The sequence below is a fragment of the Chlorocebus sabaeus genome, chromosome 11, assembly GCF_047675955.1.
Source record: "Chlorocebus sabaeus isolate Y175 chromosome 11, mChlSab1.0.hap1, whole genome shotgun sequence".
Classification (NCBI taxonomy): domain Eukaryota; kingdom Metazoa; phylum Chordata; class Mammalia; order Primates; family Cercopithecidae; genus Chlorocebus; species Chlorocebus sabaeus.
The window spans coordinates 124024767-124052618 of NC_132914.1; the positions used below are offsets into that span (position 1 = coordinate 124024767).

At 43.6% G+C, this 27852-nt stretch overlaps 1 long non-coding RNA gene across 1 annotated transcript in view; it reads right to left on the minus strand.

The window, feature by feature from the left end:
- Positions 1 to 12059: 12059 nt before the first annotated feature.
- Positions 12060 to 27852, minus strand: part of LOC140712890 (uncharacterized) — a 41612-nt gene continuing 25819 nt past the window's right edge. The window contains exons 4-5 of the long non-coding RNA XR_012094701.1: positions 13811 to 13875; positions 12060 to 12201 (exon numbers count right to left, since the gene is read on the minus strand). This is a non-coding gene — a long non-coding RNA (uncharacterized lncRNA). The remainder of the gene's footprint in view (positions 12202 to 13810; positions 13876 to 27852) is intronic.

Sequence of the window (27852 nt, forward strand, 5' to 3'; positions counted from 1 at the left end):
AACAATCATTATGATCCAATTACCTTCCACCAGGCCCCACCTCCAACACTCGGGCTCACAATTCAACCTGAGATTTGGGTGGGGTGGGGAGGCAGAGTCAAACCATATCAGTGACTAATTTCTGTGGTCTGCAAGCAGATGTCTTATGAGGGTCCCTGGGCTCTTCTCTTGAGAGCAACAGACACAGAGCCCTGTTAATCACTGCCCTCCAGGTATTTGAAGATGCTCAGCTGCTCATTCCAGTGACATTCGTCATGCTGTGATATGAATTAATATTTTTTGCTTCCTTTTTAACCTGTGGTGGTTCCTTGGCCTTCAATAGATCATTTAGAAAGTCAAAATAAATATTTAAATTGGTGTTACAATAATATGTTTTATCTTATTGGCCTTGCCTTTATTGGGTGATAATGATGGTAATGATAATGGTGATGATGATGGTGGTAATGATGATGGTGATGGTGATGATGATGATGGTGATGATGTGATGATGACGATAGTAACAAAGATGGCAATGATGCTGGTGATGATGATCGTGATAATGGTTATGATGGTAGTGATAATGATGATGGTGGTGATGATGATGATGGTGATGATGATCATGATCATGATGATGATATTGATGATGGTCATGATGATGATAGCTAATATTTTTGACCACTTACTATATTCTAGCCATTATGCTAAGCATTGTATATACATGATCTACTGAATCCCCACAATCATTTTGTGAGATATGCATTTTTAATATTTCCATTTTAAAGATGAGAAAGGGAAGGATTAGAGGGACTAAATCCTTATAGAAGAAAATAAATCAATATGCAAAGAGAAACAAAATTTGTAGATGGGGGAAGAGAACAACCAAGACAGAGAAGTGATCATTTGATTTGACTCCTAGATGAAACAATACCTGAAGCTATCATCATCCCCAAACCTCAGTTTTATGAGCCAATAAATTCTTTTTTCCTTAGAATATTTAAGAGTCTTAATAGTATAACTACAACTATCCTTGATGGTTTTTACATGATAGCTCAGCAGATACACCCATTACAAGCTAAATAGAGGTATTCACTTAAAAAGCTATATGTTCCCCCACTGCCCAGTGTCAATACACAGGAGTAATGCCAATCACTTTTTCTCCCCCAGGTCTCAACACACAGCAGTAGCAGCAGAATCAATTCCCTGTGCCTCCTGTAATTGCCTGTGTCTCCCTTTCTCAAAAGGCCAGCTTTCTCACAAGGATAGCCTGAAACATACAGAAGTGGGAGTGATGTTCCGTTCTCAGGTGAAGTGTTTGTGCACATGTATGTGTCAGGGGGAGAGGGAGGTAAGCAAAACTGGTTGTTCTCAGATGACTTGAAGCACCTGAGCATGTCCTTTATTTTATCTTTTTTTTAAAAAAAATTACTTAATAGTATTTTCACTTCCTCGTTTCTCCATCATGTTGAAGTTGAATAGTCTTTGGTAGGTTCTGTCTTGCTTTTCAAGAACATTATTTGAATTCCGCAAAAAGATAGCTACATGAAAAGCTATCATTTTATTGTTACAAAAATATGTGACACACTTACCTTAGGTTATTAAAGGGTGAATGCTATCCTCCATATATCCTTTAAACAGGCTTCACAAGAAGAGGATGGTCCCATTTCTGAACATTGCCTTGTCAATGGAAGAAGAGCTTTGCACTCAGTCAACCTGGTTAAGCTGGAATCATATTTCCCTGAATCTCTTATCCTGTTTGTTTCCTGGTGATGACTGGCCAACCAAATAAATTTAGATGTGATTTGGATAGTAAAAATGAAAGCACAGTCACTGATCACTGAAGTTCATTGTGGGTACAGGTGGCAGCTAAGAGCTAGCAAGGTACCAGTGGGTTTTACAAGTCTTTTCTTTAATCTTTATCCTGCTCTTCTTGTCCATTGCCAGATTTCTTGACCAACAAAGGGCCAATCCGACTGCCACAAGTCTGACTGCAGACCTGCAGAAGCAGCAGCAACTCGAAAGGACAGCGTTCTACAGGCTTTCCCTGCACTGCCCTTCACAGCCCACTCTGAAGCTAGACCTGCCTACTCCCCATACACCCTGAAAGCTCCTACTCATCCACTCAACCTCAGCTTGCTCCAGTGTTCCAGGAAGACTGAGTTGGTTTTCCTCGGGCCTTCCAACACTTGCCCTTCTCCCCCAAATATTACAAGCACTCATTCTAAATATATCCCTGATTTCATAATGTGAATAGAAGTGCTGCTTCTCTGATTAAACCCTGACTGACACATGGGGTGTTTTATTACCATTTAATAAACATCATGTCAAACCTAGTGATTTATGGTCAACATGAATTACAGAGGGAAGGTGAGCAAAAGAATCTCTTTCCTTTTTCCCTCTATGCTGTTCTAGTTTCAGCTGGCCTGAGCTTGCCTCTCTTGGACTCTTCAGTCTAACAGCTAACCCATTTGTGCCACAAAGATCAAAGATCAGATTCTTGAGCTACATTAAGGCTGCTACTTTAAATGACAGCACTATTTATGGACTGTTTATTGAAGACAGATCACCCTTGGAGGCCGCCACAACCTTTACTCATAAATCAGACATCCAGTGCCTCTTGGAGGCTAAATACTGCCTCTCCTGTTGAAGACATGAAGGGGTGTAACATATACTCAATTTGCTGCCACTCCAGGATTTAGAATGTGCTTACTACCTTAACGCAGAACTCAAGGTCCAGACAAGGAAATTTGGTATTTTTTTCTTCCTTTTTCTTTCTCTGCCAGCCACACACACCAGCTGGTGTTCCCAGGACACTGGTAACTGTGTGTAGGCTGAGCTTTAGCTTGGAAGAAATAAATAATCTATAGAAAAAAATACGCCAGAATATTTTCTAATAAAAATCAAGGAATGACCATTGCATCATTCCACGTGCCAACAGAATACACTAATTGAAAATTTTCCTCTGAATCTCAATGTTTTCTAACAAAGATTATTCGTAGAATGTAGAACAGTGTGGTAGGTCTAACTTAGTTGTTTTCAACAGGGGCAATTTTGGCAACGTCTTGGGACTTAATTGTAGGTAATTTGTTTAAATCCTCTATGTCTCAATTTCCTTACCTTTAAAGAAAATAGAAAACATAATAATGCCATAAGGTTGTTGCAAATAATAAATGAGTTGGCCAGGAACAGTGGCTCATGCCTGAAATCCCAGCACTTTGGGAGGCCGAGGCAGGTGGATCACTTGAGGTCAGGAGTCTGAGACCAGCCTGGCCAACATGGTGAAACCCCATCTCTACTAAAAAAACAAAAACTAATTGGACATGGTGGTGCATGCCTGTAATCCCAGCTACCCCGGGAGGCTGAGACCGGAAAATTGCTTGAACCCAGGAGACAGACATTGTAGTAGGCCAAGATTGCACCACTGCACTCCAGCCTGGGCGACAGAGTGAGACTCTGTCTCAAAAATAGACAAATAAAAATGATAACAATAATAAATGAGTTAATACTTGTAAAAAACCACTTGAAACAGTGTCCATTGTTTATAAGTACTTATACGTGCTAGCTCTTATGGTAGGCATACAAATTGAATAAAGAGACTCTCAGGGTGGTGAATGAATTCCCTTTGTAACATAATTTGAGTTCATTCTACTTGTAATCTAACACAAATCTTATTAAGCCATATTAAGCCACAATGCATCTAAATGGACAATTTGCTGACCTTGAAACTGAGAGAATGGGCTAAGAAATTATATTGATGATGATTGCATGATGGTTCATCAAGAGACCAGGACGGAGCCAGGATAAGTGATAAGAATGGGCATTTGGGCATCCATCGTCAAGTTGATCTCACAAGGTAAGAGGCATCTGCATCTCACCTGGGGAGGCTGGGCTCCTGCTACCCTTCCTGGAAGATCGATTTCCACAGAGGCTGGTTTCCTGCAAAGCACTGACCCCAGAACAGCACAGGGGTCTGGGGGCTTTTCTGTCTTGTTAAGTAAAATTTACAAAACATAATTTATCTTAGTTTAAGTAGAAAATTGAAGCGAGTGAAACTTGACTCAAATGTACTAACAAGTGGGAGTCAACAGAGACCAGTGGTGTGTCCTGCAGTCCAGGTAGGAGCCAACTTCCAGAAATACCTGAGCGCCAAGCTGCCTATTGGGGCAGAGGTCACAGGGGATGTGGGTTGAAGGGTAAAAGTCTCCGTTAGGATGAATAGACTCTGGAGCTCTGTTAGACATCATGGTGACTCTAGTTAACCATCGTGGACTGTGTAGGTAAAATTTGCTAAGACAGTAGATCTTAAACGCTACCAAAGGCCTCCCCAATGGTAACTAGGCTAGGAGATGGATATGTTAATTGGCTTGTGTTAATCATTTCACAATGTATACCTCTAGCAAAACATCCTGCTGTATACCATAAATATATATAATTTTTATTTTTCAATTTTACCTCAATAAAGCTGAGGGGGAAAAAATTGTCCAGCCTGGACAACATAGTGAGACCTCATCTCTGCTAAAAATAAAAAATAAAACAGTAGCTAGGCAAGGTGGTGCCCACCCGTAGTTCCAGCTACTTAGAGGGTGGGGTGGGAGGATCGCTTGAGCCCAGGAGATCAGGGCTTCAGTGAGCTATGACTGTGCCACTGCACTCCAGTCTGGGCAATGGAGTGAGGCCTCATCTCAAATAAGTAAGTAAATTAAATAAATAAATAAATCATCTAGTAAATGAGTTCTGAAGCTGGACCATCTGACTTGGAGTCTCGGCTCCATCACCTACCAGCCGTGTGACCTTGAGCAAGTAAGTAACTGGACTTCTTTAAGCATTTGCTTTAAGCATTTGTTTTCTTGTGTGTAAAATTGGTATTATGAGAGTACATCGTTTTAGGGTTTCCATAAAGATTAAATAAGTTACTTCAAGTATTATGCCTAGAAGAGCATCTGCAGGTCTAAAGATACTTCAAATATTGCAAGGTAGATGACTTTAATTTGACATGTCTGCCTCTCGGTGTCTCCATCGTTAAAATGAGGCTAACACCGTATGGCTTCACAGGAGTCATTCAGGCAACAAACGGTCCTGTGATGCACACTGTGCCCGGCCCCGCTGGAGAGACTGTGAAAGCACTGCTCCCTCCAGGAAACTCACACGGGGGCCGGGCCGGGGGACCTGAGAGATAGATAATCGGCAAATATCGCTTCTCGGCCTTTCGGCTAAGATCAAGTGATAATCAGCAAGTAAATGCAGACGAGTGAGAGCTGGGGAACTCTGGGCACAACTTTACAGCTTCGTGGTTCATATTCTAGAAGGAAGGAAGGTTGGATGAGGCCCCAGTGCATCGGTTGGAAATAATGGACTATGTTTTATTTCTCAGTGGACTGAGGAGGAGAGCAATATTTAAGTGTGTGTGTGTGTTTGTGTGTGTGTGTCAGAGAAAGGGAGGGAAGGAGAGAGACAGAATAACATATTTCTGCTGCTTTAGGAAGATCAGACAGTCTCCAGTCTCCATCTGCTTTATAACTGCAACTGCTTCCCAAGGTCATGTGTAGGCTACGCAAATCAAAGGAGTCTTGGGAAATTCTCAGCAGTGTGTGTGTGTGTGTGTGTGTGTGTGTGTGTGTGTGTGTGTTTTCTACGCAGAGCTATTGAAAGCCACATTTTGCAATTGCCCTTTTGTTGCCAAAGGGTTCAGGAGAGTTTCTGGATGCTAGTGGGACCCTAGCCCCAGCAGTGTCCAGGTTCTTGACACCATGGAGAGAAAGAATTTGATGACAAATCAGAATAAAGCAAAAGACAAGAAGCTTTTACTGTAAAGTAAAAGTACACATGTAAGAGAGAAGTGCAGGCGTGCTCGGGAGAGTGAGAAGTACGCAGCAGAATTTGTATGTTTAATTTTACAGGCTCTTCTAATTAGGCAGTGGAATAATCATGATATTTTCTAGGAAAAAAAAGGTAGGGATTCTTAGAATTGGAGTGCCACCCATTTTTATATTAAATATATCATGGTGCTCGTGGTTCTGTGATTTTGTATGGTAACGAGTGTACAATTAGGTCTGGGGTAGGGCATAAGTCAAGTCCATCACCATGTCAGATCCAGCTGGTCTTAACCAGCTTGGCCCCCCACCTTGTTTGTTGGGGTCTTATCAGCCCAGGCTTGTCTTTGTCCTTGTCACTAATTCTAACAGCTCCTTTCCTGCAGTTATGTGAAATTGCTGCTTCATATTTTCCGGGTTCTCCTTACCGTATGATGGTTCTCCACCCAGCATTCCCATTTAATTGGTGTTTCTTTAATTAGGAGGTTGAACAATCATTAGGTGTTCCAGAAAAAGAGAATGATATGGTTTGGCCGTGTCCCCACCCAAATCTCACCTTGAATGGTAACAATCCCCGCATGTCAAGGGCGGGGTCAGGTGGACATAATTGAATCATGGAGGTGGTTTAAATGGTAGTGAATAAGTCTCATGAGATCTGATGGTTTTATAAGGGGAGTCCCCTGTACACGCTCTCTTGCCTGCCACCATGTAAGACATGGCTTTGCTCCTCCTTGCCTTTCGCCATGATTGTGAGGCCTCCCCAGCCATGTGGAACTGTGAGTCCATTAAACATCTTTCCTTTATAAATTTCCCAGCTTCAGGAATGTCTTTATTAGCAGTATGAGATCAGACTAATACAGAGGGGATGTCAGGGACTCCCCAAGAATGCCTCGTTTCTCCCTTAACTGGGTTTGCCTGGAAGAGTCGTGAGCCCGTCACCCTGACTGGGTTTTGGCTGGTTTTGTTCCATATTTTGGGTTTTCAGTTATCCTGGGTTTCTTTGTGTAGTTCTTGTTTCAGCTGTTGTTTTGGTTTTTCCACCCTGTGACTCCCCAATGCTATTCCTATCCCACCCTGGCCTGGCTGAGATGTTACCACAGCTGCCTTCTCCCCACTGCAGGCAAATGGAACTAACTTAGAAAACCAGTGAGCTGGCTTCAAGCTCATCCTGGGATGAGAACTTTCCAATATGCTGTATCAGGGGCATACTCCCAGGATGAGTGGGTTGTCCAAGCCCAATCCTCCTCTCTCAGCCCTGTTGAGGGTTATCTTCATGTGCCCAATTTTGGAGACAAAAATTGATTCTTCATTGCTAGCATCTATCTCTTTCATTGTTATTTAATCACAGGAGTTTTTCTTTATTCTATTTTCTTTTGAAATGCCTTCCTGGCTCAGGACTCCCTGCGGTGCTCCACTGATGGAGACTGCTGTGACACTGTGGGCAAGCACACTTCCTTTCCAATGTTGCACTGGGCCAGCCCTAGGTGTGTGTGGGGGGACTGGGCCTTGCCTCCAGGGTCTGCAGACAAAGAGGGTGCTGCCCTGGGGATTGGGGAGGGGACGAGGCTGGTGTCTGAAAGCTGTTCATTCACTAGAGGCAGGGTCAGGAGAGGGGTCAGACTCCGACTCACACCCCCTGCAGATCAAGCCAGAACAGAAATCATCTGGTTGCGCCGCGGCAGAGGCAACTTCCATGAAAGAAGAGATAGCGCACTGCGTGCAAATCGGCGGGAAAGGCTGGGGGAAGACCGAAAGTTTGGATTTCTCCTGCCCCATGGTGCAAAGCCCAAACCAAACCAACTAAAAACCTGCTGTTGCAGGGACAATGCTGTGGGAAAAGGGAGGAACTTTCACCTAAATAGTTAGCACAGGCTTACTGTGTTAAAAACTCAATGAGTCAATAAGGGTGAAGAGTGAGCGATTACCCTTTCTCTGGTGTGTTTCCGCATGTTTGAGTGTTTTCCCCTACACATTTATAAATGCAGGTACACGTCCATTTATACAAACACGTGTACATCCCTTGTTCACACGGTCGTGCACGCTGCTCTTTTTCCTCTCAGTGTATCTGGAAGATGGTTCCGAATCAACTGGATGGGATTTTTAATTTCGAAGGCACGAGCTCTCCTGGCATCCGCCAATGTGACCCGCAATTTTGAGAGGAAGAGGAGCGCAGACCTCCTGCCCGGAGTGACGGTCAGGAGGGAGGTGGGGGAGGGCTGGGCCCCTCTTGGTGTCCCGGGTTCCCGGCAGAAGTCTCCAGGACTGCGGGAGTCTGCAGACGCGGAGTTTCCGCGCCAAAGGAGCGGGTCGACGCGGACAGGCAGTTCCAGCCCCGGGTAAGAGCGGCCCCATCTCCTCCCCGTCCCCGGCGCCGCCAGCAGCAGCCCTGGAGCGATTTCCCCTCCCCGCCGCCCGCGCTCTCTCCTCCTGCGCCCAGGCCGGTCTCTGGCTCCGGATCCGGGCAGCGACGGTGTAGATGGGGGCGCACAGGGGACGGTCCTGGAGCCCAGGAAGGGTGCGAGCTGGAGGCGGCGGTTCAGAAAAGTTGTCAGGTCTCCAGTGCGGGCAGCGGCGGGAGCTGGAGCCGCGGTCAAGAGGACCCCAGGGGACGTAGCCCGCCTGGCACAAACGGCCACGGGTGCGAGGGACTCGACGAGCTGGGAGGACGCGGTCACCGCTGGTGCGGCGCACTGGGCCCGGTGATTGGCGCCTTCCCCTGCACAGGTGAGGCTGGGCAGAGAGGGCATCCGTGGCGTGGCCTCTCTGGGTGCGGGATGAGGGGACACACTGAACGTGGGGTTAATCTTGGGGATCGGGCTGGGGCGCTGGATAGGTAGACACTGTGGGGCTCCGCGGACCCTATCGCCTACCTGGACCTCCCGCGGATCACTTGCAGATCCAGCGCCAGGAGGCGTGTGGCGGACGGGTCCTGTCCCTTGCTTTCCCCCTCCCCAGGACTTGGCGGGACTATGAGGATGGAGAGCCCGGGTCTTTGCGTTCCTTTTTCCCCAACCACGGAGCTCCATGCCTCCTTCACTTCAGTTAAATTCAGACGGGGAGGGTCCCAGGGACGAGCCAGTCTCCCTTCACCTGTTTCCCTTCCATCCTGTGGTCCTGAGAGCCAGGCTGTGCCCCCCGAGGAGCAGGCGTTCACAGCGAAGCTCGCAGGGGGTCCCAGGTTGGCAGACATGCGGGATCATCTCGACAGACACCCGAGATCCGGTCCGATGTGGTTTGAGGATTGCTAGGAGGGGCTGGGGGTCTCTGGTGGATGGCTACAAGAATGTAGAACAGAACTGGGCTCTCCAGAAGGCCTTTCACCCCACTCCTCCATCTCTGCAGCGCGGATTACCTCATCTCAGAGGGAATTTAGTGGGTACGTTAGGCACACAGCACAGCGCCTGAAGCGCATTAAAAGCTTAGCAGCTGCTAACCACTGCCGTTATTATCATGCACACGTTGGGCCCAGGTAGAATCAAGCCGACCCACATGAGTAGCGGAGGGGGAGGCTTCCAGGTCCGGGAGAGCCACCTACGCGCCTTTCTGCGCCGGTTACCTGCACGCATGGTTGCGTGGATGGCGAGCAAAGTCTCACCTCGGGCTGGGAAGGTGGCTGCGCCTCTGTCCAGGGTTCCCGGGCTCCTGAGAGCAGGAGCGCTAGGAGAATGTCGTTTGCCTGCTTCCCGCGCGCCCGAGCTGTGTCCACAGGGCTGGGCTCTGAGCGCAGCAGCGAGACCACCTGTTGGTTAAACTTACCGTGCAGTGTGTGGTCTTCTTAGGTCTCTGCTCTCAATGCGGAGAGCTCTACCTTAGCCTGCTTGCAGACAGATCTTCTAAGCACTTTTTCTACAGCTGCCTCCTGCCTAAAGCTCTTTCAGCTCAGCTGGAAAATCAATAGGAAGGACATACTGCCAATTTCAGTGAGGAAAAAAAAATGTTTTTGCTTTTCAGAAGCCATGTGCAGCCTGAAATTCTGGGATATCCACTCTTCTTGAGCCTGCAGGTTTCCTCGGGAGCTAGACTGAACTTTTAAATTATGTTTTTAAAATATTGCCATTTTCCTTCAAGGCTTCCAGTTAAGCAGAGATGAGGGTGGGGTAGCAGATACCTTCTCTTTTTTCCTTTTATTTAAATTGCAAAACAGATCTCCAGTATCAGGGTGCAGAATAAAACTAGGTGAGGAGACAGAGTGAGAGGGTGCAGAATAAAACTAGGTGAGGAGACAGACCACTATTGGCGGTGGAGTGGGCAGAGAAATTTCCCCAAGGAGGTTTACTGGGGAGCAAATATTTGAGTGAAGTGAGGGAAGAGGCCAGAGAACATCTGGGGAGGAACTGTCCAGACAAGGGAACAGCTAGTGCAAAAGCCCAGAGGCTGGAATTAGCTGGGTGCGTGGAAGGAAGAACAAGGGCGAGATGGCCATGTGCCTGGGGGAGAGTGAGGATGGGAAAGGGGTCCTGAAGGGAGGTGGGCAGAGTCCTGAAGCTCATCATGTGGTCCAGGCAAGCTACGTGTGTCTCAGATTAGAGCTGGGTCCGGTATCCACTCTCCTTTCTCTTCCTCAGGAGCAAACTCCTGATGTTTTCCTGGGCACTTGATTACCCAGAATAAGGACTGCCTTTGCCAGCCTCTTCTGCAGCAGGGTGTGGCTCTGTGCCTGGGTCCTAAGATTTTTTTTTTTTTTTTTTTTTTGAGACGGAGTCTTGCTCTGTCGCCCAGGCTGGAGTTCAGTGGCGCCATCTTGCTTCACTCAAGCTCCACCTCCCGGGTTCCCACCATTCTCCTGCCTCAGCCTCCAGAGTAGCTGGGACTACAGGTGCCGCCACAGCGCCCGGCTAATTTTTTTTTTTTTTTTTTGTATTTTTATTAGAAACGATATTTCACCGTGTTAGCCAGGATGGTCTCGATCTCCTGACCTCATGATCCACCCACCTCATCCTCCTAAAGTGCTGAGATTACAGGTGCGCACCACCATGCCCAGCTAGGTTCTAAGATTTAGTATATAAAAGGGGGTGGCACCTGTAAACTCCAGGAAGTGAACTTCAGGGGAGGAAGTCGCCTTTCTTTGTCCCTATGTCATGGCTGGAAAACGAACCATTAGTAACGACAGGAGCTCTAGCAGCCGTTTTAGACCATGAGGTGTTCTTTGGAAACGGAAACTGTACAGTGGAACAGTAAGAGAAGTGAAGCCTGGATCTCCACTGCAGCTACACTACCCCTCAGCCTTGGCTGATGGCTTCTGGACTTTATGAACACAAGAGAAAAATTAACTTGTATTTTGTTTAACATATATGTGTGTGTGTGTGATATATATATATATATATGTATGTATATGATTTTTTTTTCCTGTGACTTACAGGTGAACCTAAATTTACATGGAACCCCATGGTAAGAACCTACATTTTATTCTAACCCATCAGGAAACTATTGGAGACTTTTGGGCCAGGAAGTGACAGAAATTGTTTCACTTTTTAGTAGACTCATTCTGCTGCTGTGAGGGAGGAGACTGGGCCCAAAGGAACAAGAATGGACACACGAAAGGTCTGCTGAGGTTACGGCAAGTATCCAGGTGCATGAAGATGGCAGTTTGGACCAGGTGGCCATGGTGGAGGGAACAGGAAATGATCATCTTTAATATGAACTAGGATGAGTGTGATTAATACAGGTGATGAGAAAAGCCACAAACACATATATTATACATTTGACTTAGAGACATAGATCTGATTTTCCCATATAATATTTTCTTAAAACAGGTCATTTCATAGTTCCCATCTCCTTAGTTCATCTCCCCATGTTTCTAGTAGTTTACTAAACAGCACCACAACTGTTTGTATAGAATCCATCAGAAAGCAAGAATTAGGAAGACTTTTTAAAATTCTCATATTTATAATGAGAATAAATGAGGCAGAAGAAAGTGGTGCAACTTTCTATAATTCATCCCAGCGAATAAGTTTGATACCTGGTATTAAAAGATCTGAAAATATTGAAGCTTCAGTGAAAAGCAGATTGCTCCCAAGCAATTGTTAGACTTCTTAAGGAAAGAAAAAGTCAGCATTGCATTTACATGTGTTATTTTATATAAGTATATCCCTCTGTTTCTCTAATTCCAACATATGCTTTAGCTCATGGTTGGCATCTGAAATAGCATTTGATAATACCCATGGAGACATAGAGAAATAGATGTAAGAAATGTAAAATAAGGCCAAAACAATTGAAAGGAGATCAAATCCAGGGGAAATGTTGGACTGGGGTATACAGATTATGACTCTTTGATGGTTCCTGAGAGGGAAGTAAAGCTTTAACTCAGGATTTCCTAGCAAAAAGGAAACACAATTTATTACATGTTTCTCATTGTCCATGAGAAGAAAACATACCAGCCATAAAGAGGCCATGAAGGTGTTCCTGCCATTGAGATCTGAAAGAAAACTATCATGAACAGTTTTAGAGCAGAAATAATTACCCTGTAGGCTGAGACTTCTGCAGTTCACTGATAAGCATTATGGAGTCCATTTTCTCTTATTTTTTTTCTGAAATGTTGTGGTTGTTTGCATTTTTTCCTCTGAATGGGCTCCATAGTTTTAATTATATTTCCAAAAGGGTGAAAAGCTCTGAAACTGTTAAGCATCATTTATATAGAAAATAATGCAGTAGGCAGCATTCTCCAGGCCATAAAAGTTGCAATAAATGTGGCAGCAGGCTTCCTAAAGCTTTCCATGTATACAGGTTTCTTAGCAAAGTTGAGGGTCTGACAATTTTATTTTTATTCCTTACTCTATTTACTTTCCTCCTTTGTTGTCTTTATTATCAGCATGTGCTTCCTTCAAATGATGTCATTATCACGATGTTTGTTTCAGTATAGTTATTAAAAGCATGGGCCCTAGGGCCAGAAAGACCACCTGTAAATTCTGCCTTCACCACTCCCTCACTGTGTGCTGTGGGATGGGTAGCTTCAGGCTTCTGTGTCTCATTTTTCTTGCCTGTAAAATGGGGCTAGTAATAGATAACGCGACAGCATTGTGGTGAGATTCACATGAAGTAAGAAACGGAAAGCACATGTGTCCACGTCGGGCATATCGCACATGCTCAGGAAGTTGAGTCCTTTATCATTCTTGATGTTGCCTTCACAATCGTTGTTATCATGGACTTTCCTTTTGACATGCCAGAAGGCATCTCCCACATCAGGTTACTTAAAATGTCGGGCATTCTAATATTTTTGTTCAAATATTTATAGCGAACAAATAGAGAAATTTACAATTATCCTCACCTCCACATAACTGATCTTGATTTAGGACTGTGCACATTTAGCATTCACAGTCAGTGTGTATGTGTCCATCCCAGAACAGGAGACACGATAGTGTACAATGGGGAAAACACAGATGCCTCAACCCATCTGTCCACTCAATGTGTCCCTGCCCAGCAAGAGGCCATGTGAGTCTCAGAGCCCCTCTGTTGATTCCTTTCTTTGAGATTCTTGTCATTCTTGTCTTTAGAGACAGGATTCTCTGTGTGTGCTGTGTGTGTGTGTGTGTGTGTGTGTGTGTGTGTGTGTGTGTGTATAGTTGCTTAACTGTTTTACAACTTAGTGCTTTGCTGTGTGTGTGTGTGTGTGTGTAGTTGCTTAACTGTTTTACAACTTGGTGTTTTAAACTCTAGATCTTCGACTGGGGCTCAGCAGAAACAGCAGCACTCTGTCGTAATGCTGAACGAAAAGCCATCTGTGCTAAATATATTGCAATACAGAACTTTGCCGTCTTTATGGCAGGTTTTGGTTTAAAGAGACTTTTTAGGAATAATCTGATGCTATGTGCATTCTGCTTCCATGTAGACTTTAGAGATTGAGCCCTTTTTATATGCCGCTTCACTGAACACTCAAACTGAAGTCAGAGATTCCCTGAGGGGAATGGCAATGGCTGAGTTTCAAGTAAGAGGCAACTCTGTGTGACTGGGTAGTTTAGCCAGTTCTACCTCTGCCCATCCTCACCCCAAACATACCTTTTTCCCAGAGAGATCAGAACCATAATCACCAAAGTCAGATGAAAATACACCTTCAATCTGCAGCTCTGGCGAGTCATTCCGTTCCACAATCTCTCTCTGAAAAAAAATGTCAGAGTAAAAAATATTCTGAATTGTGTTAATTTCTCTCTCTCAAAATTATAGTTCTAATTCTCCTTGTCAATCTATCTGCACACACACACATACACACTCACACGTGTGTGTGTATATATTTCATACATACAATTTCTATTATTCATAGCAGTTTTATTCCAATGAATTAATACCTACTGAACCATTGCTCCTAGGGAAACTGCAGAGATAGGTTTCTCTTAGTCTTTGTTTACACAACTGATCAATAGATAATTTTATGTGTACTTCTGTATAAAGACACCTTATTTAATATAGATGATTGATTCATTTTCATTGAATTCACAGCTGACAGCACTACATACCTCATGCCTGAGCAAAGTTTATCTAACACACATATTTTCTCCACGAGGCACACGACAACTTCCTCGTGCTTAGGAACTAACTACATGGCACTTCAACCCTACAGTTGGGGACTGTTTTAAACAGCAAAGTTCCTCTCAAAATGAACCAAAATAGGAAGAGCATGGAACTGAGTAGACCACAGAAGGACCGTTGCTCACAGAGCTGGGCAGGAAGGGAGGGCACTGCCTGTTTGACCTCAGGTTGGATGATTCACATTTTTTGCTGCTCCGCCCATGTACAAAAATGACTTCAGATGTTCCACAAGTATTGATATGGGGGTTAAAAATAAGGGCTAGTGAGGAGGCAAATTTGCAAATACAGAATGTCAATAATGAAAATTGACTTTGTGTGTGTGTGTGTGCGCGCGGGTGCGCATGTGTGTGTGTGCGTGTGTGTGCAGGTGCGTGTGTGTGTGCACGTGTGTGTGTGCATGTGTGTGTGTGTGTGTACATGCATATATAGGAGTGACAAGTGGCTGGCCCAATTCAAATTTATATTGATTAGATTGGAGTTACTTGTAGCCTTTATATGGTCCCGTAAGATGCATTCTTATTATAGCTGAGGAAGTGTAACTATTTTCTGCCGTAAAGCTTGTTGTAGTCATCTGCAATAAGGAAGTGGAATAATGTAATAAGGATTGTCCCTGTCCTTGAAAGAGACAGCTCTTATTAGTTTTGTCTTAGCTTTTGGGGTAGGAGAGCGTGTAGGACAGATTCTGTTGAGGATTTTCATGGAAAACTCAGCTAGGAAAAGGAACAGGTTTGGTTACTGTTTCAAATTAATGAGCCAGGTTCTTTCATTTCCGTCTTTGAGGTACAGGAAGGAATTCAGAGTGGTGTTACTGAGTGGATTCAGGATCTCTGACAAAATTGGAGAAGTTATCATTTATGTTTCAAAATATTTATCCATATAAAAAGTATGAACTGAATGGAAAGACTACTGGTGTAACCCCTTTTGTCACTGGAAAGTTATTGATTAGATATTTCAGTCTTTATAGAAGAATTCCAGAAAGATAGATGCCTTCATTATCTTGTCTGTAGTTGGACAATTTTTATAAAATAAGAATGTGTTCGTCACTTTTCTTCTTCCCTTTTTCTCTTGTTTATAAGGATTTGATATTCTATGGTTTATCCTTCCCTCTCTTAAGGTAGAAGCTTCTTTTTTAAAAACCTAAGACATGAGACTTCATGGGCCTCCATGGACTGTTTTTCCACATGCCCCATGTAATGGGAGCTGTGTAGGTACAGGAATGTCCTTTCACAGTGGTTCCCAGGGTGCTGCTTTCCTCTCCCAGCTTCAGAAAAGGACACCTGGGACCTCTGAGTTCCTCACTGGTGGTGGCAGCAGGGCTTCAACGTCCCCAGTTCTTATATCCTCACATAATCCTGTGAGTGTAAGAAATAATCTTCTGGTAGCTCCTGCACACGTTCTGAAGGCCACGCTTTCTTGCATCGTCCTGTAACACTTGGCGATAAACTGTGTGGCAGAGTCCCCAAAACTACCCCCAGATTCACTTATTCTCTGTAAGAACTCAAGGGATTCAGCACACAGGCTTACCTGCCGCTGTGAATTATCACAACAAAAGATGTAAAGCAGAATCGGCAAAGACAAAAGGCTCACAGAGCAAAGTCTATAGGTCGCCGGCACAAGCTTCCAGGAATCCCCTCCCACTGCAGTCGTCCAGGGGGTGCCAGCTTTTGCATCCTATGGTAACAGCATTGTGAAATGTGGATCAGGGAAGCTCATGAGAAACGCAGCACCCAAGGTCTTTGCTGAGTCCTGGTTGCCTGGGTACTTTCTGCCTATCATGTACCTGAATCCAAAACTCTAAGGAAGAAAGCAGGTGTTCAGTATAGACTGTCCTTTGTGTGAAGAGTTTTATCACAATGCACCACTCTTCTTAGTTAGTGAAAGCTGGAAACTCTCACAAAATCCAAGTTTCCAGAGAGCAGTCAAAGGACAACCTTATAAGCAGATCTTTCTAAGGACAGCAGTCTCAGGCCTTCTACATCCTTTTCTGCACATGTAACCACCCTCAGCCTAGTCAAAGATTAAGTCCAAAGGGCAATACAGAGAACGTTAATTTCCTTAAGCAAATCAGGATTCACTAAGATGTTTCCTTGTGTTTTGGACTTTGGTTCGGCAAATCCCATTTAAGATTCTGCAGAAGAGACCCCCTGCCCTCCTTATTGACCTGTTAACAACAAAAGGCTGAAAACAGAGCACAGGCTGACATACCGTTGCCATGACTACCTGTGTGGCAAACATCTTAATGGCATTTCACTGAGATGCTTCAGGTATTGGGCTTTGGAAAGGGATGACTGAATAGAACTAAAGACCTCGTGGCCCTCAGCTCCCAGTGGTACAGGAAATATCCAGTTAATGCCCTCAGTGGTAGTCATTCCCTTTTTACCAAGGGTAGTAGAAGATGAAATGGGTTCATGCTACCATGAGTTGGTTTGGATACTCATGGAAAGAATGGTCTCTTCAGGCATTATTCAACTTCCACAGCTCCTGCTCACTCTCAGTCATGGTGCTGTGTCTCTTGGCTTGTGGTATAACAAATCTTCTATTTTTTTTGTTGTTGAGTTCTTTTTTTTCTTGAGTTCTTCTTTATAGGTTTTATTCCACAGACATTTCCTTAAACATGGTTAATTAAAACAATGATGAGGCCTGCTTTGGGTACTTAACAGGACTGCCTACTGGGGGACACAAGCACCATGACACGGAACGGCTCTCACTAAGTAAGTCAAGTCCATTGCTAAATTCGATGGTTGCTTCTGACTGGTTAGTTCCCTTGAGGCCTCAGTAACGTTTGACATTAATACTGATGTCCTTTATTAAGCTCTCTATGGCTGTGCTTCTCACACTTTGATCACAGGATCTGTTTATCCTTACATTGTTGAGAACCACCCCACCAAAAAAGCCATTTTGCTTGTAAACATTGCTATTTATTAGAAATTAAAATGGAGAAAGTTCATGATGTTGTTTCTCCAGTTGGTTGCAATATCACCTTTCCAGTAGCCTCTGGAAACCTCCATTCTGCATTCATGTGCTCATGAGAACAAACCAACAAATAACACCTTAGTATCCATATAGAGATATTTTGGCTTGTGTGGACCTCCTACAAGGGTCGTGGGAGCCCCGAGAGTTCCTGGACCTCACTTTGAGAATCACTGTTCTACACAATTCCTTTGACTGTTTTTAACACCATGGGCTTCTGTCTTCCTCCTACCTTCCTGGCTCCTCCTCCTTGTTAGGTTTCCAAGGCAAAGTGAGGGTTAAAGACACACATAGAACAAGAGAGCGGCTCAACAGCAAATGCAGGCATTTAGGTCCAGCTTAAACCGGCTGAGGTGGAGCACCAGTTTAATGCCAGTGCCCACCACTGCTTACAGGCTGGGATACTTACAGGTATGGGTGGGAGGGGTCTGGGCAGTATGGCTTGCTGCCAGGGAATATGTTAATAAGATGTACCCGTGATGAAGCAGTTGGGGCCTTGTTTCCCGCAGAATGTGATAGTGATGTGCCTTGGACTGTTTCTCAGCAGAATGTGATAAAGTCAGGCGGTTGGGCAGGCAGGTTCTCATGGCCCGAACCCTCGTGGAATGTTTCACTTTGACCAAGGTCTGCATAATGGCAGGGAGTTTACAAAATAGTGTATTTTGGATTAACAGGTCTCAGTCTTGGGCTCCTTGTTGTCTGACAGATCCTAAATGTTGGCCCCTGCTGTTCCAGGTTCTCTGCTCATTATGCATGTTCTCTGGGTAATTTCATCCACTCCTAAGGCTTAAATCATCATCCCTCTGCTGAAGGCTTCTAAATCTCTTTCCCTAGCTCAGAGCCCTTTTCTGAGATGCAGATTCTTGTGTAGTTTGATCTAGTGGGCACTGGTACTTTTGTATTCCACAGGTATTTTTGGCAACTATCTACTTCTTTCTATCTTCAGGGCTATTCTTGCAGGGTCACTCTAGCAGTCCCTAGCAGGGTTTACTGTGCTTGTCCCCGCCTGCTTTTGGTCCATTCTCCATCATTGTAGAGAGATATATTTAATCAAATCTTCTCATTTGTGCTTAGGTCATATCAGTGCCTTTCCATTACTCTTTGGATAAAGGCTAAGCATTTTAAAATGCTTAATGGATTTTTGTGATATGACTCTTACCTAAACCTCTCCAGCTTGTGTTTTGCAGTTTGTTCCTTCTATTGAACTTCATCTTTCAGTGACACCTAACTTTCAGGTTCTTCGAATGGCTACATGTTCTCATCCTCTGGGCATTTACCTCTGTTGTTCCAGGAAATGGTCTTCAACATCTTCAGATACCTAGAAGCTTTGCCCCTCAGTGGGAAGAAAGCTTTCAACTCACAGCAGTTCCAGCGGAAGTTCTGGAGCTGGAGAGCTGATCCTGAGTTACCTGTGATCACGTGCCACACCTGAAGGCATCACTCTATCCAGGCTCCAGGTGCATAGAACGTTGTGAGGTCATGACTGCCGGCATTATGACCAGTCTTGGAACTAGGGTTGGGGTGGGGTTCATCCCAACCAGACCACAGGGACCGAAAATGAGAAAGGATGTTTTTCAGAGAGAAGTGTTTGTGCTGGACAGGAAGAACCACAGATGCCAGATACGGATACTGTTGTCACTCTGTTCTCCATAAAACGTAATTTGCTTTTGCTTGATGCTAATCTTTTCGCCCTCATAGTCTTGCACATGGAGTTTATCTATCCACCTCCAACAGACACTCATGCGCCTCCCAGTCACTTCTTCTTATCCCTCAAAACCAGCTCCAGAGAAAGGATTGAATTTCTTCCCTCCTAGGCTGACTTTCATATGCAAAGTTCACATGTATACACTGCAATGCATTACACACAGCATTTGATTTGTGGGTTTGTCTTCTCCACTACATGAACTGAACAGAAGTCATGCCTTGGACGTTTCCACATCCTCAACAAGTAGTTAAGACATGGCACAGAGTAAGTAGCGCTTAATTAGGTTTGGGGAATAAGGGATACAGGTTTTTTTTGTTGTTGTTTGTTTGTTTTTTGAGATGGTGTTTTGCTCTTGTTTCCCAGGCTGGAGTGCAATGGAGCGATCTTGGCTCACTGCAACCTCTGCCTCCTGGGTTCAAGCGATTCTCCTGTTTTTGTCTCCCAGTTTCCTCCAAGGCTCTTGTTCAAACTATTCTTATTGTGACTTTGGGTTGGAGATTTCTAAGGCTTGTGGTATAAAAAATCTTCTATTTTTTTTTTCTTGAGTTCTTCTTCATAGGTTTTATTCCACAGACATTTCCTTAAACATTGTTACTTCAAACAATGATGAGGCCTGCTTTGGGTACTTAACAGGACTGCCTACTGGGGGACACAAGAGAAGGACATGACAGAGCCTGTGACTTTTACCAGCCATCAGTTCAAAGGGAAACTTGCACACAACCTGCAGCTGGTTAAAGGATCAGGAAGGAAATAGTTCCTCTAAGCACAGCCTCTGGAGCCTGAGTTCAAACCCTAACTCACCCCTTGCTAGTTTTTTGCCAGCGGGCAAACTTCTTAACCTAATATGACTTAGTAGATGCAAAGTACTTAACTCATGCTTGATGTATAGTTAACAATTAATAGTTAAGATTAATTTCATTACCTCTTTGTGATTATTTCAGACTCATTGATTTCTTCTTTTTCTAAACTCTGACAATAGTTGAAACTGTATTGAGCACTTTTAGTCTTGCATTATGTATTCTCATTTATGCATCAGTATTTATTGTGGGCATACATCTTCTCTTCCCAACTAAATTATTTGTTCCCAGGGATAAAACTGTGTTTTCTGCCTTGGATATGTATTGGCTATGTCATATGTGTAACAGGGGCCTTTACATAATTAGTTCTGATAGAAATGATACATCTGTTTTTTGTATCATAAGTTAAACATAATATAATGGTAATATAATACCATGAAAAAGATGGCAGGAGTGACAGTTAAGCTCCTGAGCCAACACTGTTTCAACTCTTGAGAAGCACCCATTAATACATCAAGTGTTATGGCCATTTTTAAGCAGTCTTAATTTCCTTAAGGTAGTTGCATTAGTCTTCTGGCACTGCCATAAAATACCATAGGCTGGGTGGCTTAAATTTTATTTTCTCACAGTTCTGGAGACTGGAAGCCCAAGAGCAAAGTACCTGCTGATTAGTTCCAGGGCTTTCTTCCCAGCTTGCAGACAACCACCTTCTCACAGTGTCTTCACATGGCAGAGAGAAACAGTGAGCATCCAGCTCTCTCTCCTTAGAAGGGTCCTTTCAGACCAGGGCTCCATCATTACCACCTACTTTAACCTTAATTAATTCCTTACTCCAAATTCAGCCAGATTGGATGCTAGGGCTTCAACATATGAATTTTGGGGGACACAGTTCAGTCCATAGCAGAGGTCTTTCCACAAGAAAAAACCAACATGATTGTTCTGTCCCTCTAGTTTTGGTGAGCCAGCCCGTATAAGAAACTGCCTTCCCCAAGTTATCCTGGATGACTTGTATTTTACCTTTTTTATAAAAAAATTAAACTACTATATTGATGAGGAGTCAATGCCTAGGTCAGGGTTGTAAACTCACCCTTGGTCCTGGTATTCAAATGTGTCATCGGGATTCTGTCTCCATCTCCAGTGCTGCTTTCCCCAATGTTGGCCTCGTTCTCACACAGTTCCCTGAAGGGGTGACAGGAAGGCCAGGCAGGGGACACAAATGAGGCAAGTCTGGGCATGGGGCAGGAGGGAATGGTGGGGACTGAGGCAAACCTTAGGACAGAGGCCCCATGTAAAGTGCTCAGCAGCCACTGAGGGCCATCTGACTAGTGCCAGAAGGAATGTATGTCCCACTTTCCAGATCTTTTTTTTATTTTCAAAGAAAAGCTAGAGATCTGGATTTTTTATGTTGATTTTCTATGTTAATTTCATTTTTTAAAGATTGACAACTAATTCGATGTTAAAAATTGTGTTAAATTAGAAGAAAAATGTCATCAAGCAGGCAATCCATTTTGGATCTCTAACCTAAGCTTTTGGAGGAAATTAATAAAAGTGGCAAGATCACCTTGGTGGGGGATTAACTTGCATATACATCCAATTTTGTCATTGCCTATTGAGCTTATTACTGAAGACTCAGTGTCATAAAGTATATCTGTTAGTTCATTCGTGGCACTGGGTTCAGATGGTCTGTGGGAAAAAAAAAAAAAAAGAGTCAATTCCAACAGTAACTTTTTTCTCCAGAATAATTGCTTAAATATCTGGTACACTCTGAGGGCACTCTTGGTTTCTCTTTTTTTTCTTTTTTTCTTTTTTTTTTTTAACAAGATTACTAAGTTGAATAAGTCAGATTATATTATTATTATTTGACTATTTTGTTTGGGTTTGGGAATGAATAATTGTTGATGTTTTTCTTCTTAGCATTCCTTTGCCCTTCCTGTCCTAACGGTATCTAAGAATGCTATGGAAAAGCACCACCGGTCCCCTACCTTCCAGCTTTGTACTTCAGGAAAAACTGACTTTTTTTTTTAGGGCTCGGGAGGGGGCCTCCTGGCATAGGCTGGGCTACTCAATACATTCTCCCCGCAGGCCACAGTGATAGGGTTAAGGATGACACATGCCCCACTAGAGACGATGACATGCAGCGTGGCTTCTTCCTTCTTCTACTGTGACTTGTGGAAAAGGAACCCTAACCAGTTCTTGATGGACTGAACAATGTTTGGGAGATGGTGTTCTTGTTACCATGTGGAGCTTAAGCAAAAAGCCACACCATGGAAAGCAAAACTGAGAGATGAATGAAAAAGCATGTTGGTGCCACTGTTGGCACCTGAATCCATCTGAGTCCGAAGCCAGTCTACTCCTCGTGACTGTGTGTTTTATAGATTTCTTTAAAAAGAATCCTTACTGATATACATAATGGCCAAAGGAGAGGAAGATCAGTCTCAATTAGTGAGAAGTCCAAAGCAAATGGACTCGTGCATGGTCCCATCAAAATGAAGTCACAGGTTAAGGGCACATTTAAATTGTCTCATGGTGTGTTTTTGATGGGTGGATAGACTACAAAATCCCATTTAATACAGAGAAAACAAATCACTTATGTGGTTTCTCTCAGTGCCTACAGTGGGCTCATGCAGTCCTGGGACTCCAGCTCAGGTGTCTCAGCTTCTCAGGACATCAGCTGCCTCCTATTCAGGTAGTGACAGAGCTACTAGGATTGCTCAGTGAACATCCGTATACCAGCTCCTAGATTCAAGTTAATATTTTACAGTGTTTGCTCATCACATATCTATCCATGTGGTCCACTGTCCACTCTTCAATCCATCTTATTTCATGTTTTAATTGGAGGCCATCTTTCTTGATGCACTAATGTTTATTCATTTGACAAAGATGTAATACCTCCCACTAGGCACTTGGGATGCCACAGTGAGCTAAATACCAAAATGTTTCCTCTCAGGAAACTGGACATTTTTGGGGGGTTGATGGATGATAGAAGAGTAAAAAAAAATACACACAGGACACTTTTAGGTAGCAATAAATGCTCTTAAGGAAACAAAATAGGATGAAATGACTGAATCTCTAAGACACAATCCAGCTAGGAAAACAAAAAACCTTCTAGGTATTTTAACAGAGGGATTTAGTATAGGGGTTATTTACCTACGCATGGAAAAGCTTAAAAAAGGCTTAATATTTCTTGAGAAAATAAAGCAGAGGTTAAGAGTTGCAAGAAACTGTTACCACTCCTATGGTTGGAGGAACAGAGGGAAGGGATGATATTGCTAGTGCCCAAGTACGGGGACTGTTTGGTGGAAGTTAGAACCACAGCCGTAGTTGTCCTGGATGATGTTGCTGGGGGATCTGAGAAGATGGTAAGGGGAGCTCTCAAGGAGCTGGAACCACAGAGGAGACAAAGCCATTAGCAGAAAATGCTGCAAGAAGCAGGAAGAAAAACACATACTGAAGTTCTTCCTCCTTCTTCTCCTCCAGCCTTGCACCAGTGCCTCCAAATTGGCTGAACCTGCTGAGTCGGCGGGAGAGAGCCTGGGAAATGTATTTCTGAGGCATACACAACAGAAGAAGGTGTTTGGGGGCCCAGGACAAACCGGCAGTTGACAGCCACGTAGGGGCTTTTCAGAAACAAGTCTTGTCGGAAATGTGACTTTTTCTGGGGAAAATTTGACTAGAAGCGAGAACAAGAAGAACTGTTTACTGGGAATTCCCTCTATGGGAAAGTCATGGGGGTATCAACTGTAGATTGACAGACGACAGAGGGCCTCTTTGAGGGGGTGACAGATAGCTGAGGATGCCTGACCAGGGGCTGACATCTCTGCACACATCCTGGTAGAGAGGTTTCCAGGCTGAGCAAGGAGCCAGTGAGAGCCATGAAGACAGCACGGAGGAAGGTGTGTCAATAAATCAGAAACCAATATTTCAGACAAGGCTGGTTAGAAGAGTATGAGGAACCTTTGGCCCTTTCCTTCACCGTAAGCAGTGACATCAACACCACCACCCCGGATGAATATCAGTTTACTTACTAAAGCTCCTTCAAGCTCTTGGCAGGCAAGACCATGGACCCAGGAGGGTATGTAACTGTGTATTGTCAGCGACACCGCATGGCTACATTTCGGTATTTAATGAGGCATTGATCTTGCTGGAGATTTTTGAAAGTCTGGTCAGGTGGCCCATTGGAAGGAGACCTGAGCTTGGTTCTCTGTGCCTGAGTCGTCAGCTGTCTATGCTACAGGAACAGCCTCAGCTGTGGAAATGCCATGAGTTCTTTCCCCGTTGGCCATGCAGCGGGTAATTAGCTTTATAGAGATGTGGGGAGGATATGGCAGGCTTTCAAGTCTGCAGGTTGTATCAGGGACCTTGTCACACTGCCGGAGTGTTTGCATTCAGGGCTTCCTCAATCCTGACAGAGGCACCTTTCCAGAGATGATGTATGTGTTCCAAGCACAGCTACAAATGAGGCAGTTAAGTCCGTGGAAGCGCTGTGGGCCACAGTCTCCTGCCAGGGTTCCCAAGACCCTGGGAGTGGCTTCCTTCCAATGGGCCATTAGCTTTCCCCTGAAGCTCTTTGAGGCTTCTCTGGAGCCAGCTTCTCTTGGCACTGCTGGGCTGGAGGAAGCTTCTCTCATGGCGCTTGTCTGGCAAGCCTCACAAATTCACTGTGTCTTTCTCTGAACCTCTATGCTTGATTATCTCTGTAGCTCATAACCAGGCCAGTAATGAGAGGCCCTGTAGAGCTGGGCCTCATTAAGACTTTCTTCTTCTCTCTTCCCAGGATATACTTTATTCAGCTGGGTGCTGAAAAACAATCTTGGAAATTAGGAAACTGAATGAGGCCTCATTTCACACTCAGAATGTGGGTTGCAATAGTCACTTCCTCTGCTGCTGGGAAAGAAAGAATTATACTACCTTTTGAATTTTGGATTAAAAAGAGAGGTGTTGGCTTGTCAAACTACTGTGTATTCCTCAAGACATATTTTTGTAGCTTTATAAAAATTCAATATATATTTCTAAATTTAAATATATTTTGTTGCAACCTGGCCCTTGGACAAAATGAGGCATTGGCAGCTGATGTGTATGGCTTTCCATAGAACCTTCCAGATAAAATTTACACAGCATTTTACTGCAGCTATTTCACATAAAGCAGAGGATTTTGCCACAAAACTGAAAGAAAAAAGAAACTGCATTCCTAAATTTTTTATAAATCAAAAGGTATCAAAATATCCACCTAAAAGATAAAGGAGATGAGAAACCCATCCGTGATGGCAAGAAAGCCTATTTCAGCTTTGCCTTTTCTTTAAGTTCTTTGTTCCATATCTGGAATGCAATCGGAATTTTAATCTTTCCTGGGGTTCCTCCTGGATTTGGGGAGAAGATAAAAGCTGAAAATCTCAAATCTGCCTGTGTTGGGCTGCATGTCTTCCGACACCAGCGGAAGGATCACACTGCACTGAGTGCTGTGCTGGCAGAAGCCCCGGTTCTCAACCTCCATCGCTTTATGAATTAATTCACTGGAAATGTAACTGGCCATTTGTACAAGGGGAAATAAACCAGCTAAACGTGACACTGGATTGTTCCCAGATTCTTTATTAATGATGCTTCTGTATCGCTTTACCTTGTCAAATACAAGTTACGGCAGATATTCTTCTGAAAATGATCTCCTAAGCCGTGACTTCCTCTTTTCATCTTTATCTGGACCCTGCCCCATCTATAGGGTCGCATTTCTGATTAGAAATGTTGCTGAAGATCCCCTTAAAATAACAAATATGTGTGACATAATTATATATGTTTTATATATTTTACATATACACATGTACACTTGTGTAAGAAACTTATTAGTTTTGGTTAAATAGTATTTTATAAATGCTGTTTCATATGACACATTGCAAATGCTTCCCGTGATACTGTATTATCTTCAAGTCATGGTTCTGATGGTGATTTGATATCCTATTTATAGCATGTCTGAACCATATTTATTTAATCCCTTTAATGAGGGAGATTCAGGTTGCTTTCAAAGGTTTCTTGCTGTCATAAATAATGGTTACCACGAACATCTTGGCACATATATCTCTTTCCAAAATGGTTATTTCCATAGACGAAGTTCTTAGATGATGAATTATAAATACACACTTTTTTTTTTTTTTTTTTTTTTTTTGAGATGGAGTCTCGTGCTGTCGCCCAGGCTGGAGTGCAGTGGCCGGATCTCAGCTCACTGCAAGCTCTGCCTCCCGGGTTCCCGCCATTCTCCTGCCTCAGCCTCCCCGGTAGCTGGGACTACAGGCGCCGCCACCACGCCTGGCTGATTTTTTGTATTTTTTAGTAGAGACGGGGTTTCACCGTGTTAGCCAGGATGGTCTCGATCTCCTGACCTCGTGATCCGCCCACCTCGGCCTCCCAAAGTGCTGGGATTACAGACGTGAGCCACCGCGCCCGACGAAATACACACTTTAAAAAGCATATCCTGATTTATTTATGCAGTCCCTTGTTAATTAGCATTTAATGCTGATTATTAATAAAGACAATCGCAAGGGGATATTTATTAGTTAAACATGCCGGTAACTCTTCTAAGTGTTTTAGCCTAGGAACTTGTATGATGCTCACAATCACCCAGTGAGGTCGAATCTATTATCATCCCATGTCCTATGTAAGGAACCGTGAATCGTAGGAAGACGAAGTAGCTTGCCCAGGATTGTTCCGCTTGTAAATATCAGATTCCAATTCACGGACACGGCTGCAGCATATTTGCTGTTTATTTGGTTTGATGTTATAAGTGATATTGCAGTTAATAGGCTTGAGTTTCAATCTTTAGTCCCCCTCAGTAGCATCTATGAGGCATGACTTTTAATTTTTATAGAAAGGAAGATTATAGAAGTGTAAATGTTCTCCCACAGCATTATTCTCATTTTAATGGAAATGATGGAGATATTTGAATGTTTCCTTAACAGGCTTCCCAAGTAGATGCAACATAAAGGGACGATGGAAATAAGCAAAAGTTCTCAAGTATCAGCATGCGGCCTTCCACAGGCGGGATGTCAAAAATAGTTCTGGCTGATGGGCAGCTTACTATTCATAAGGTTTGCAACCAATTGATATTGATTCCTGTTTTTCTTTCCTTTAAGAAAAGGAGGAATCAACACTTTCAGAGATGGAGACTGTTGAGTCACAGTTTCAACTAGTCAATGCTGAATCCGACTTCTCCCTTTCTACATTGCCTGATAGAAGTCATTGGGGAATACTCTGTATGTGAATTTTCACTGTTGGGGAAAGCAATTTTTGGAAGTGATGGGTAGACCTCAGTCTGTCTGCATTGTGTTAATTACTGTTTCTTTGCTTTTCCTTTTTTGTGCAGTTGCAGGGAGTCAAGGGATTGGATTGCGGATTGCATTAGTGGCTTTCCTCAGTTTCCTCATCTTCTTCACAAGTTTCTACGTATCAAATGCAGAGCAGCCCTTCTTCAAAGGACCTCCTACAGAACCTGCTAAGGAACTCAGTCTGTAGCTCTGTGTGGAGCCATGTGTAAACCCTGAAACGAGACCTGCCACCTCCTACTACCTAATGGCCCCTTCTCATCTGAGAAGATCATTCCCTAGAAACAAACGCATGCTGACTTCCATGTTTTTTTTTTTGGATTAGATATATGGAGAATTTTCCTTTCCCTTAGAATTAAAATCCTGCTTTCTAGTTTTTAGCAAGCTTTTTTATTTTGGAATAATTTTAAATTTAAAGAGAAGTTGCAAAGATAGTATAGAATGTTTCCTTATACCGCTCATCTATTTTCCCCTTTTATTACCATTTTACATGACCATGGTATACTTTTTAAAACTAATATACCAACACCGAGGCATTATAATCAACTACACTCCAGATTGTACTTGGATGTTGCCAGTTTTTCTATGAATGTTTTCTTTCTGTTCCTTGATTCCCCTTTTTTGTTCTATTAGTTAAATAGTTAATAGAATATACAGTTAGCTATTAAATTAATAGAAACCATAAATAGTTGACTAATTAATAGAAACCAGGACACCCAATTGCTTAAGTATCATATTTGCTTAGTCTTCTCTGGACTGTTGCAATT